Source organism: Oryctolagus cuniculus, chromosome 5 (assembly GCF_051225735.1).
Source record: "Oryctolagus cuniculus isolate XC-2025 breed Fujian yellow rabbit chromosome 5, ASM5122573v1, whole genome shotgun sequence".
Classification (NCBI taxonomy): Eukaryota; Metazoa; Chordata; class Mammalia; order Lagomorpha; family Leporidae; genus Oryctolagus; species Oryctolagus cuniculus.
This window is the reverse complement of record NC_142871.1, coordinates 44128347-44142657: the sequence shown is the minus strand read 5'-3', so window position 1 is coordinate 44142657 and position 14311 is coordinate 44128347. Positions and strand designations below refer to the sequence as shown.

At 39.5% G+C, this 14311-nt stretch overlaps 1 long non-coding RNA gene across 1 annotated transcript in view; it reads right to left on the bottom strand.

Moving 5' to 3' along the window:
* Positions 1-14311, bottom strand: part of LOC108177469 (uncharacterized) — a 251378-nt gene that overhangs the window by 92851 nt on the left and 144216 nt on the right. The gene's annotated exons all lie outside the window — the stretch shown is intronic.

Here is a 14311-nt window from a genome sequence, read left to right as displayed (position 1 = left end):
CTGCTTTCAATCTCACTGCCATCTTAGCCTCCAGAAATCCATGTGCTTTTGTTCAGCACAGGTGGTTTTATTATAATCACCTATGCACCAATTTTATGCTTTTTTCTAAATGACAACTTCCTTAAAGGAGAACCCATGCTCTTTAAATCAATGTCAAATAAAATCCTATATACCACTGTGTATCTGACAAATAGTGGGCACTCAAGTGACCTGGACTTTCCTGTATATTGAAATAACTCTAGTCATGAATCCAATGACTTTAAAGTGTACTTAACAATTATGCATAACACCAGTTTCATGGATATGTGACCTGTATAGTTTCAAAGGGCTCCACACTCCAAAGTACTCCACGTTTGGTTTATTATCCTGCTATTGCAATTAAATTTATCTTGCAATTCTCAGTAAGTTTTAAACAGGATAACCCATATTTTCATTTTGCACTAGATTCTGCCAATTACAGAGCCAGTCCTAACTATACAATAATACTATCTCTATTAGTTAGCTTTTCATTACTGTATCAAAATACCTAGGGCAGGATACTTAAGAGAGCTACATTTAGTTTGCTGTTTTGGAGGCTCCAGGGCAATGGCACTGGCACTGGCTCAGCTCTTGGTGAAGGTCCTCTCAGCTGTGTCACATCATGGCAGATGGCAATGGTGGGAATATGTAAAATAGCAAGTGATCACATCTCAGTACAGGAAGCCAGTCAGAGAGAAAGAGAGAAAGAGAAAGAGACTGGTGTTCCAGGCTCAGGCTTGTATTACAACACACTTTCTCAAGAACTCACCAGGGTCCCAGAAGAAATACCCTAGTTCCTTCCAAAAGCATGGCTCCTTTAGATCGAAGGACCTCCCACAAGGCCCCACTTCCCAAAAGTCTACGCCATCTCACAACACCACCACTCTGCAACCAAGTCTCCAACCATGAACCTTTGGGGGACACCAAACCATATCCAAACCACAGCACCATCTCTGTATACATGCACATTCACAGACAATCAACCAACTGATGTGACCAGTTTTGCAAAATTAGTGGAAAGAAAGATTTCATCAGTCAAGCCCAGTCTCAAAGAAACTTAAATCTTTAAGCAGAGACAATGTGAAATAGTTTTGAAGGTACTGACATACATAGCTTTCTTCACTTTTCACCCACTCACACCTTTAAATAAAAGTCAGATCTATTACATGACAATATAAGTCAGAAGATCCAGATTCTTTGGTTATACTGCAATGTCATATATTCCTCATTATTTTATGTAAAGGGCTAATAAATTGTATGTTGGAAATCTTTTTTTTTCCTTTTTTTTCTTTTGTCATTGTAATATTTATTATAACTGTATTGAATTTGCCTTGTAGCATTTTAAAGCAAAAATTGCTATCCCAACCCAATTTCCACATACTTGCAAAAGTTTGCAAATATTTTATTCAAAAGCCCCAAAGAATATTGAGGAGAGTTTCATATGGATAATGGAGATTGCACAACCAAACCCGCTTAGTGATAATGCAGATGGACTTGTGTGGTTTTGAGAGTTAAAAACAAGTGACTACCACCTCTTTCCATCTGTCCCCACTTTACACAGAGACACTTAGAGAGCCTAACTCACCCCAGGGCCGTGGAGAGCTGGCCTGGAATGCGTGCCCTGTAGCTGACCAAGCGGCACCACAGACAGCTTTTGACTTTTCGCCCCATTAGTTAACACTGCCCAGAGCTCCATGAGGAGGGCAAGGCTGCCCGCCCCTCTCACTGTCCCAGTGCTCCCAGAGTCACAAAGAAACTTGCAGAGCAGTTGCTGTGCGGTCTGGGACTTCCCCAGCACTGAAGTAGTTAACTTTTAGGAAGATCCAGAGAAAGAAAAACAGACTAAGAACTGCCTTGTGCTGGGAGGAGGGTTAGAAAATGAGGCTGTTGCTGTTGTTTTCATTGTGTGCACTCTAATCAGGGAGAGTAAGAACAATAATGCATGTAATGCTGATTTTGGAACGTGTCCATGCAGCTTTTCCCAGGCTAGACAGCCTTGGGAACCACTGATAGAGTGGCACACCAGGGGCACAGCCTCAATCACCAAGCGCAGGGCAGGGCAGCCTTTTCTGTGGATAAAATATGTGAGGGATGACAAGAATCTTCCCAGCATGGGAAGTGGCAGTAACAAAAAAATATACAACAGGGGAACCCGGGAAGGCTTTGCATCAGAAAGCCCAGGCAGGGGGACTTGATATTTGAAAGATAACATAGTTTTTCTACCCACCCCGGCCCATTTTCCTTTTTTGTTTGTTTGTTTCTCTTTTTGAATTTAGCTTGCCCCGCTTTCTTCCACACTCCCATCCCCCAGACTCCCTCCACCACACTTTGAAGCCAAGATGAAAGCCGTGTGTTGTGGCTGCTGGCACCAGGCAAGCTCAGGGAGATGACTGAAGTGTGCTTTAGTTTAAGATGCTGTCGCTTTCTCCCAAGGAAAGGGAGGGAAATCATCTTGAAGCAAAGCATTGCATTTTTGCTGGAGAATATTCATATGTATCAAGGACTCAAACATGGTCCTAATTTCTCAAAGCTTTGGTCTCCAAGGATAAGGGAATAGCTAAAATGTGGCATCCTCTCAGAGGGAATGTATGTAGCTGCAAGGGTGTGGGAGTGGGACTGTTTAGCAAAATAAAACAAGAGAGAAACAAAAATCAGGCACATGAGCTTTTTGGTGTTGACATAGCAGCAGATTGTAACCATCTCAAGTGATGTTGAAATAATTCCATTACTTTTTTTTTTAAGATTTATTTATTTATTTGAAAGGTGGAGTCAGAGAGAGAGAGAGAGAGAGAGAGAGCATGTGCTTCCATCCACTGGTTCACTCCCCAAAAGGCCGCAACAGCCTGAACTGGGCCAATCAGGCGGATCGGAAGTCAGGAGCCTGGAGCTTCTTCTGAGTTTCCCACAGAAGTGCAGGGGCCCAAGGACTTGGGCCATCTTCTACTGCATTCCCAGACCATAGCAGAGAGCTGGATCAGAAGTGGAGCAGCTGGGTCTTGAACCAGTGCCCATATGGGATGCCTGCATTGCAGATGGAAGCTTTACCTGCTACGCCACAGCGCGGGCCCCTCCGTTACTTTTAAATAGGATAATCAACCTATGCTATACTAATGATTTTGAAAGAATGGCTTCCTTATATTTACTTAGTTATGAAGTTATCAGATTTAGCAAGTGAAAATTCAGGACATGAAATTAAACTTTGAATTTCAAGTAAACAGTCATTAAATTTTATTATGTTACATGCAATTGTTAGGTTAAACTTACACTAATAAGGTACTTGGGAGTTGGTATGATTGACCAGCAGTTAAGATACTGCTTGGGACATCCACATCCCATGTCAAAGCCTCTGGGTTTGAGTCTTGGTTCCACTTAGGATTCCAGCTTCCTAATAATGCATACCCTGGGAGGTGACGGCTCAAGTGGTTATGTCTCTGCCACCCATGTGGGAAACCCGCACTGAGGTCCTGATCCCCAGCTTTGACTTGTCCCAGCTCCGGCTATTGCAAACATCTACAGAACAAATTCTCTATCTGCCTTTCAAATAAATAAAAATGTAAAGAAAATAAAAAATTACAATGTATTTGTCTATCTGAAATCCAAATGTAGCTCAGCATGCTATATTTTACCTGGCAACTGTACTTAATTATTGCTAAGGCAGCTAGGTAGATATTAGCCTATGTGTGTAAGACGGACCAGAAAAAATAAGAAAATAAGTTAACGTGCAAAGAAATGAGGAAACAAGCCTTGAAAGCAGGACGAAGCCTCCTGTCTGTCCCACCTGGCCCAAGGTGTCCCTGCCTGTCCTTTATCAAAAGGAATTCACTGACTTGAGGGAGTGATACAGCTGACCCACAAGGTTCTAATCACTGGACTGAAGGAATCATTTGCTTCTCCAATAGATAAGAATTCTGATGGCCAGTGTGTCCAGAGGGGTTGGTTTAGGGGAATTCCAAAACTCCCCTGTCCAGGCTTTCCCAGGAGAGGGAAGAGAGGAGAAGAAACTGGGGACCTATACTCATGTCCATAAAAACTCAAGTATGAATGCAGCCTGGGCTCTCAGTCCTTTATGGAGCACCTGCCTGGGCTACCAGGTATAGGAATTTGTGTTTCTTCACTTTTTCCAATAAGCTAAGCTAAAATCACTTTCTCATCTGCGTGTTCATCGGCCACATACTTTGTCGTCAATAGAGTAAGTTCCCAGGGTTCAAATCAGTGGTTACATTATGGCAGTTTTTAAACCAATTCCACTTTTTATGAAAAATTACATTAAAATATTTTTGCAAGCCCAATGTTATAACATGAATTTATTGGAAACTCATCAAATGTTTACATAGACATAAGCAATATACAGTTTGCATTGCAACACGGACTGCCTGAAGTAAGGCCGTTCTCTTGTCTCTAAGGATACACATATATAAAGCACTACACCCTACACACACACACAAATTACACTCACACCCCAGTGGTTTTTTTTTTAAGAATTCTCTGTATATATATTCTACGTATATACATTCTCCATCTAGGAGAGGATTGGTTAATGTGTTGCTTACAGCAGTAAGTCATCTAAAATCAGCTCCTGGAGCTGGCACTGTGCTACCACAGGTTAAAGCCCCAGCCTGCTGTGCCGGCATCCCATATGGGCTCCAGTTGAAGTCCCGACTGCTCCACTTCCAATCCAGATCCCTGCTAATGCACCTAGGAAAGCAGCAGAGGATGGCCAAGTGCCTCGGAGCCTGCATTTACATGGGAGATCCTGAAGGAGCTCCCAGCTTCTGGCTTCATCCATTGTGGCCATTTGGGGAGTGAACCAGCAGATGGAAGACTTATCTTTTTCTCTGGCTCTACCTCTCTGTAACTCTATGTTTCAAATAAATAAAATAAATCTTTAAAACAATTTTTTTAAAAAAAAATCGACTCCTACTGTGGAAAATGCATAAAACTCCCAATTGGTCATTACTTAACACTGTAAGCTACTCTTGGAGCAAGTAGCTGAGTCTCAGCCAATCACAAGTGGCCAACTGTTCAAATCACGTCAAATAAGACAGACTCCAACTGTCACCAATGGGGTTCTCTCTATACCTCACTTCTGTTTTCTGTACCTCATTTCCTTTTTTTTTCTGCTTATAAATATAATCTGTCCATGCTATAGGGCAGGGCATATTGAACTGTTTTTGATGCTGACTGCTGCCCAATTCTAGAATCACAAATAAAGCCATTTAAGATCTGTAACTAGATTTGTTGTAATTTTCTCCTTAACACCAGAAAAGGAATTTTGAGAAAATTTCCTTTAGTTAATTATACTTTTGAGAAAAACTAACAGAATTTCAACTTGAGGATAAACCTGAATCTAGACAGTATTATGTGACCCGATAAAGCTTCATGTGATCCTCAACTATTCCAATTTTTTAAAAAGATTTATTGGTTATTTATTTATTTATTTGAAAGGTACAGCAACAAAGATTGGGGAGAGATATGTTTAGTGATCTTGTTTCTGCTGGCTCACTCTCCAAATGGCTGCAACAGCCAGGGCTCGCCCAGGCTGAAACCAGGAGCCAGGAACTCTATCCTGGTCTCCCACATGAGTGGCAGGATCCCAAGTACTTGGGGCATCTTCTATAGCTTTCCCAGGTGCATTAGCAAGAAGCTGGATTGGAAGAAGCACAGCCAGGATTTGAATCAGCACTTTGATATGAGATGTGTATGTTGCAAGCAGCAGCATAACAGTTGTGCAATGGCAGCAGCCCCAATCCAATTTTCTTAACATATAGTCAAGATAATTCCTTTAGTGAGTTAAAAACAATCTACTTTATTCATAAAATGATGGAAGCAATAAAGTTATCTACCACCTTGCCCCACTACTCACTATTCTCTGATGCTTGCTCCCTTCTCACTCCTCTACTTGTGCAGAAAAAGAACCTGTTTAATGAACTCATTGCCTGTTTAGCTGTTGAACTGGTATGGAGCACAGAGGGTTGGAGAATTGGTTCTACCTTCACTTCTGATGCTTATGACTGTTCAAACTTAGAACTATTCTCTATTGTTAGTTAAAAGACTGGGAGGTAACACAACGATTTCTTTGATTTTAGTTTTCTAATTTGAAAAATGAGAATTTAAAAAATGAAGAAATTCTTTCTCATTTGGAAATTGTGATTTCATATAGTATCGATCAATAGAACCTATTTTCTATTCCACAGTCATGACAGAACACAATGTGCCAACTAATTGCATTTATTAAATATTATGGAGATGGCTCGTGTTTAGAAAATTTACTTCTGAACCATATATATTTTTAAAAAGAGACACCTGTAAAGGAGGGAAATAGTCAATGACTCAATTGGTAAGTCCTCTACTATGGGAAATGAGGATTTGTGAATATTGAATTTGGACAACTGTGTTTTCAAACAAGGAAAATGTATGAATGCAAAGGAGTGTTTCTACCCATTCGTGGGCACTATAATTTCAAATATTTTAGCTGCACTGAAGTACAGACAAGTACCCAAAGAAAACAGCATGTTTTAAAGAGCATAAATGACACCAGCATTGCTTTTAGTAATATAATCAAATATAAAGGACTTGAATCAATTATAGGATTGATATGGCATATGGCAAATGCTATTCTTTTAGAAAAAATGCAAAATATGGAGACTGGGAACCAGGAACCAATCAAGGGAATATCTGAAAAATGAAGCAAACATCAATCCTGGTGATCAGAACCAGGACATAAGGATTATCGTGGAGAAATCATTGAAATCATCATTCGGGTCTAGGGAGAATAAAAACGACAACCTGGATAAAGGGATACAGGGGAAGGAGCAAGAGAAAAGCATCATGAGGGAGCAGTTAGAGCCCTGGAGTCCTTTCTTCAGAAGGCAGAACCTCTGAGATCAGCCTGCTTCCCTCTGCAGCCCCCTGGCAGGTAGAAGCAGCCATGTTCATGCTCACTGTTCCCAAACTCCATAGCTCTGGAGACAGAATGATGCCAAAGAGGGGGTTGTTGCTTACTCTGTTCCTGTAGATTTCTTTTTTGTCTGACAAATTTTTCCAAAGTCCTTTTAGAATTAGATTGCTCAAAAATAGTACTGCATACCACATTATGAAGTGTGAATCCACTGCTGCCAAAACTACTGTGACTAAAGCTTGTACCTGCTTGTGTATTTTACCCAAATATTTATTTGGGGTTGGGGTAGGAATTATGTAGCAAGTTATGTTTATTCAGGGCAGCTTCTTTGTTGCCAACCAATTGTCTCTTAATGTACAGAAAAGGTTTTTAATATTTCTCCTAAGATGGCTACAAAAATTACATGCATGAAGCCATACTTCCACATTGATTTCCTAGAATTCCATTTTCTGTCTTTGAAAGGAAGTGGAAAGAGGGTCTCCAACAGTTTGCCCAGGCCCCATCTTAGCTGGATAAGAGAATAGCAAAAGTTAGGTGGACACATAGAAGTTTATAATGGAGGAGGCGGAGCCAGCATGGTGGCAAAACTGGTAAAGCTGCCGCCTGCAGTGCTGACATCCCATATGGGTGCTGGTTGTAGTCCTGACTGCTTCTCTTCCAATCCAGCTCTCTGTTATGGCCTGAGAAAGCAGTAGAAGATGGCCTAAGTCCTTGGGCCCTGCACCCACATGGGAAACTGGGAAGAAACTCCTGACTCCTGGTTTCAGATCATTGCAGCCATCTGGGGAGTGAACCAGTGGATAGAAGACTCTCTCTCTCTCTCTCTCTCTCTCTCTCTCTGCCTTTCAAATAAATAAATAAGTCTTTAAAAAATGGAGGAGGCCCACAGCCTCTCTAAGGTCACTGAATATGCTGGGCTTAGGACATTGCCCCAACTCAGATGAAAAATTCCCTTTTTCTCTGAGAAACTGAAGGTCACTTTCCTCATTGTGACCTGATAATGGATATTCCAGTGATCTTATCCCACTCTTCTTCAGTCTTGCTGACAAGAACTGGAAGGATATGGAGGTCTTTAGAACACACAGCTCTGTCACCCTCCCCTATGACAAAGGGAGGCAGATAGGCATCACATCTTGTTTGCCTTCATCTGACAATAGTCCTTGAAGGACTTGAATTTGTTCACTTATTTAACAAATATCACATGAAGGGGGGGCAGGGATTTACAACTTGAGTGCTTGATGTACATCAATTAGTTGGTAAAACTTCCCCAATATTAAGTCCTTGTTGAATTTGATAGTTATGTACTTTTTGTTTATAAACTTGTATCACACTCCAGTAACACTATATCAGTTTTTATTTTTATATGCAAGAAGAATTGATGTTATTTTCTATAATACTGATTTCTGTCTAATCTGACCTCAGTAATTCCCACAAACAATGATGTACACATTATAACAGCTTTGTCTATTCCCAAGTCCTGAAGTACCTTTAATAGGAAGATTATCCTCGGTTTTAGGAAGTTACCCTATTTGTGTTTGAATAGGATGACTGTACATCTTCAAAGTGTCCATTTTCCAATACCTATACATGAAATAGTATTACCTATGAAATTTGAAAACTAGTAAAGCAGCAATGAAAAAAAAAAAAGAATACTTAACCCTGAAAATAAAAAAATTGAAAGTAACAAATTTTGGGAGTTGATGTATGTAACAAAATTTTTCTCCCTTTACCAGGTGAAAAATAGGTAATAATAGATGTCAAAAGATTTGGTTCTGCAAAAATGGGAGACATTTCTAGTGACTGTACAGTCCTCAGTCTCTATATTTTAGAAATGAATATACTATCTTCTCATGTATTCCATGAGATTTTTTTAAAACATACTAATGATAATGGTGTAATGTTTCTACCATTTGCTTTTCCAAAGTCCTAGCTTAAAGCTTTAACTGCAAAAAAGTAACTGATACTACTGACAATAGTAAACTCTGTCACCATGACACTGTATCATTGTGTAATCTTGGGCAGGTAACTATAATTTCCTCTTCTGTAAAATGAGTTAATTAAGACCCATCTCACAAGATTATTGTTAAAGATAAGATGTGAAATGTCTGGGACCCCATGAACACTCATGAATTGCTGTGGTTAGAGGGGAGTGGTATAAAATTCTGGTGGTTTAATTTATTGTCTATATAATTGGGGAAAATATCCAGAGTACCATATGTAAATCATAACATAAGAAAGGTTCAAGAAAATAGCTCCTTTTTATAAAGTGAATAGAGCACTCAATTATGTAATTGGCAAAAATCAGCAAGTTCTGACATAAAGTGTAGTTGTTCAGGTAGAGTGAAACAGCTTGGCTCTGAGACTCTGACAAAAGAAAATCTACTGAAATTGCAAACAGAAAAATTTCTGTTTTAAGACATGAGAGTGGGCGGATAAAACAAAACTGAGGCATCTCCATGGGTGGTTCAGTGAGTGGAAGATCTGGGTTTGGTTAGCTGATAGCTCACCAGAACACCAAGGAAGAAGTGAGGCATGGATCAAGGTCCCACTGACCAATTGGAAGTTGTCCATTACATCTAAAAATTAAATTAAACTCAAATTTCATAAACTATGATTATATATAGCAATTCTGCATGTGTTATCATTTTATCCAACAGAATAATCTTTTCTCACGGCTTATCAGGGTGCTGCTGTCAACTTCCATGTCATAGTCAAGCAGCAAAGACAGCACCCACAGAGCTACTGTGATCTGTTTAATATGTAATTTGCTTTCCAAAGGGCTTCATGCTTTATAAGGTAATGCAGTAGGGTTGTCAATTAGTCTGAGCTTCCTAAAACTTTTTTCAGAAATTACACATTATTGGAAATAAGTTAATATCACTAGTAATTAAAACATTGTTTTTGAACCCATAAACATTCCCTTGACAATATCCTACCATTATCTGCTATAGTTCCTTTAAAATTGTATATTTATTATTTAAACTCATCTACAAAGATATTTCCCTGGAATATTAAAACATACTGTAAACAGATCACTAATAATGTATAAGAAAATGCTTCTTGAATTAACTACTTGAGAGAAACTACCAAATTTTCCTTCTCTAAAATAACTTTAAAACTACTTGTGCTGCAAATTGTACAACATGTGTTATCCATACAGAACTCCTTAAATAGGCTTAGGTTAATCCACAGCCTTAACTTTAAAAAATATTTGACTCTGAGTACATGGTCTCCAAATGTGTGAGGAAGACATGTGGACTGTGAACTGGTCCTGGTCACCATGAAATGCTTAAGTATTCGTCAAGCACTTGAATCTCAACTGGATGCCAGGGATTTACATATTAGAATGTGTTTTCTGTTCTCAGAGAACAGCCTTGTTTTGAGGAACTGTTTTATTCAGGCTCAAGCAAAGAAGACGACTATGAAAATAAGATTGGCTATTGTCTGCTGTATATTGATGTACTGTGGTGGAAAAGCTCAATCACTAAATGCATCCAATTCAGTGTTACACAGTCTTCTCACATAGACTAATTCAATCTGCATAACAACCACATGAGATAACATTTTTTAAAAGATTTATTTATTTACTTAAGAGGCAGAGAATCACATACACACACACACACACACACTCAGAGAGAGAGAGAGAGCCAGAGAGAGAGAAAGGCCCTCCATCTACCTATTCACCCTCCAAATGGTTGCAACAGCCAGGACTGGGCCAGACAGAAACCAGGAGCTTCTTCTGGGTCTCCCACATGGATACAGAGTCCCAAGGACTTGGGCCATTCTCCACTGCTTTCCCAGGCACGTGGATACAGAGTCCCAAGGACTTGGGCCATTCTCCACTGCTTTCCCAGGCACATTAGCAGGGAGTTGGATTGGAAGTGGAGCAGCCAGAACCAGAACCAGTGCCCAGGTAAGGTGCTGGCACCGCAGGCAAAGGCCCAACTCACTATGCCACAGCACTGGCCCCCATGAGATAAATTTTATATTGTAGGATATTGACAACTAGAGACTAAGGGACTTAACCATTGACCTACAACACAGAAGAGGAAGACTTGAAACTTTACCCCAGGTTTTACCTTTCACTTACTCAAAACTGAGACCAAGGATAGAAAACCCCGTTCTATTCAGAAAAACTGTAAATAATATGAATACAAAAAGCTCTACTTAGTAATTACTGTCTCCAGTGGATGGATAGAGGAAAAGAGTAGGAGGGAGAGACAAAGGGAAGTGTAAAAACGGACATTGGTTAGCAATCTCCACTTAAAACCCTTGTTCCACCCTGCAGTCTACCAGAACCTGCCAAGACAGGAGAGCAAATAATCCACCTATTTCCTCTGTCTTTCAAAATGGTTTACAGTCATTTCTGAATCAGAAAGCAGGTTTTTCCTTTTTAAAAATATGAATTTATTTATTTATTTATTTATTTGAAAGACAGAGTGACAGGGGGTTGGGCAGGGGGAGATATCCTTCCATCAGCTGGTTCACTTCCCAAATGCCTGCAACAGTGGGACTGGGACAGACTGAAACCAGGAGCCAAGAACTCCATCTGGGTCTCTCATGTGTATGGCAGGAATCCAAGTACTTGAGCCATCATTTGCTGCCTCCCAGACACATGAGCAGAAAGCTGAAGCAGAAGCAGAGCAGCCAGAGTAGCCAGGACTTGAACCAGGTGCCCAGATATGGGATGAAGGTATCCCAATTGGCAGTTTAACCTGCTGTGCCACCAATACCCACTCATTTGATTTCTTTTTTAATTTCAAATTACGTATTTGAAATGAAGCTCATTTTCCCAGAAATTCCAAAAATTTTGCATAGATGAGTAGGATTGAGATAAATTCAAATTTTTTACTTACAAACAAATTTTTCCCTTACAGTCGTTCTTGATCTTGGTTTCACATTAGAATCACTTGAAGTAGCAATCCTTAGGGCTCCATTTCAAACAATGAAATCAGTCTCTGCCTGATAGACCTGGATATCAGCATATCCCTTTAATGTCTTCTCCCTCAGGTATTTCTATCATGCAGCCAAGTTTCAGCACAAAGTTTAGACACTTCTGGGTCACAGTTAATTTATTTAACTAGTTTCCTGCAAGTCAGAAAATTCAAAAATCCTCTGATGACTTCATCTTTATCTTTGTCAACTTAGAACTGTGTCAACTTTCTGTGCTGCAAAGTCTGATTCACAAAGAGGCAAACCTCTGCCAGTTCTTGAACACATATTAAAGACATGAAATGGAGGTTCTAGACCCAAATTTAAGTCCCCTGTCTTGGATATAGTTAAAAGGGATCATGAAAAGAAAGTGGGAGTGGGTAGTGTCTGGAAAAGGAAACCAAGTGATGATTTCTCAACTGCTTGGTTTTTATATAAGTGCCTTTGGCAAAAATCCAAGAAGGAGAAATATGTGTATGTAATTTTGGCAGCAACATAATAGACAGAATTTTTCAAACTTCCAGAGGTAAGACAAAGCACTAGATGTATACTTATACTTTATCAGGAAAAGAAAAATATATAAATCAGAAAATTTTGACATAATTCAACTATGTCTGCATTTCTTACACCCCTGTGCTCCCACATTGCAGAAACTCAGGAGCAATATCTGGGTGTGACGGGACTAAGTGACAATCAGAGGACTCTGGTTTAAGTCCTGGATCAGGCAGTAGTAACTGTTTGACCAGAGTCAAGGTACTGACCACAACAACCTGTAGATTGAGGAGAGGAATCACAAGTCCTATCTATTTTTGGAGCCCAAGAAAAAGAGGGAATAACACATGAAAGCATTATATATGGAAGCCCTATGTATGTAAATTGTTTTCATTATTTTTTCATTTGCATTACATGAGTTTTAGCACCCTGCCTCTAGGCAAGAATGAGGCTAAACCTCTTGCTAACCTCAGACTAATTGGAACCAACCTTCCACAGCTTCCCATTGGCCTGCATCCATGTGCTGTGGAGCCCTTAGACTTGCCTTCCTGTCCCCCAGGCCAGTGGAACGGGTAAAATAAAATGGAGGTGATCTTATCTTCCACTTGGAACATTGGATTTATTCAACTCTTGCAGTTATTGGGCAGGGAGCTCCTGACTCACTGTATTTATCAACCTCATAAATTATTTTTAAGGAAATTATGCTTCTCCTTTGCTTTCTATGGGCAGACATTCACACAGATTCTTGGATGCTTTCAGCAACTTTTCAGGCTTATTCATTATCACTGCTCACCATTAAGCCTTTGAAGAGCAGATTTCATCTTTGTGAGTGAGCTCCCAGTGGAAAGAAGGGACCATCAAAGAAGGAGGTGCTTTTCTCTGGAGGAAAAAACTACCACTTTGCTTATGGCCCTGTCTAAACACTGACAGAGTCTGTGGACTCAAAAGGCTTCCACAACCTTGGCAGTTCATGACAAGAGCCTCGGGTGATCACTGATGTCATAAATAAGAGTGTTAATTGTTAAATCACAGGAGTCACTGTGCACTTACTCCCCATGTAGGACCTCTGTCCTTAATGAGTGTACTATGAGAATTAATGGTAAAACTTGTCTTCAAACAGTACTTTGCGTGTCTGTGCGAGTGCAAACTGTTGAAACTTTTACTTAGTATAGAGTTGGTCTTCTGTATATAAAGATAATTAAAAATTAATCTTAATGAAGAATGGGATGGGCAAGGGAATAGGAGGTGGGATGGGAGTGGGGGTGGGAGAGCAGGTATGGGGGAAAAACCACTAAATTCCTAAAACTGTATCTATGAAATTTGTATTTATTAAATAAAAGCTTTCTAAAAGAGAGAGAGAATAATATGGTGAGAATTCAGCTTTGAGTTAATGCAAAAATGTTTGATGACATTCTTTAGAAATTAAATTTAATAAATAAATAGCAGTAAAAAAAAAAAAAGAAGAGCAGATTTCCACCTACTAAACAACAATTGGAAAATGGAGACAATAAGAGAGAGATCATACTTTTCATTGAATCAAGGTATAAGGTTCAACACTTCTGACAAAATCAGACCATCTTCTTCATGGTCCAATATGGGAGGCTCCATCCTCATTTGCAAAGTGGTTGGTCAAAATTCAGATGTGATGATCAAAGAGTTAGTTCCAAAAAGAAAGAACACAAAACAGCCAACAACTTTATACTGTTTTCATGTTGAAGTATTAATATTTTAGATTACTGGATTAAATGAAATGTATTAATTTGTATCATTTTATTGTCCTTTGGAAAAGTATTCCCTACAGGAAATGATGAAATTACCTATGTGGCTTTTGTACAGTGATGATCCAGATCTTCATTCTATACTCTGGAAAACTATTCACAGTTTTCTAATTGTCTCTATAATACCCACTGGTTGGCGATTGCAATCTTAAGGACACAATTATAAATAGGTACGACTAAATAGGGAAACCCA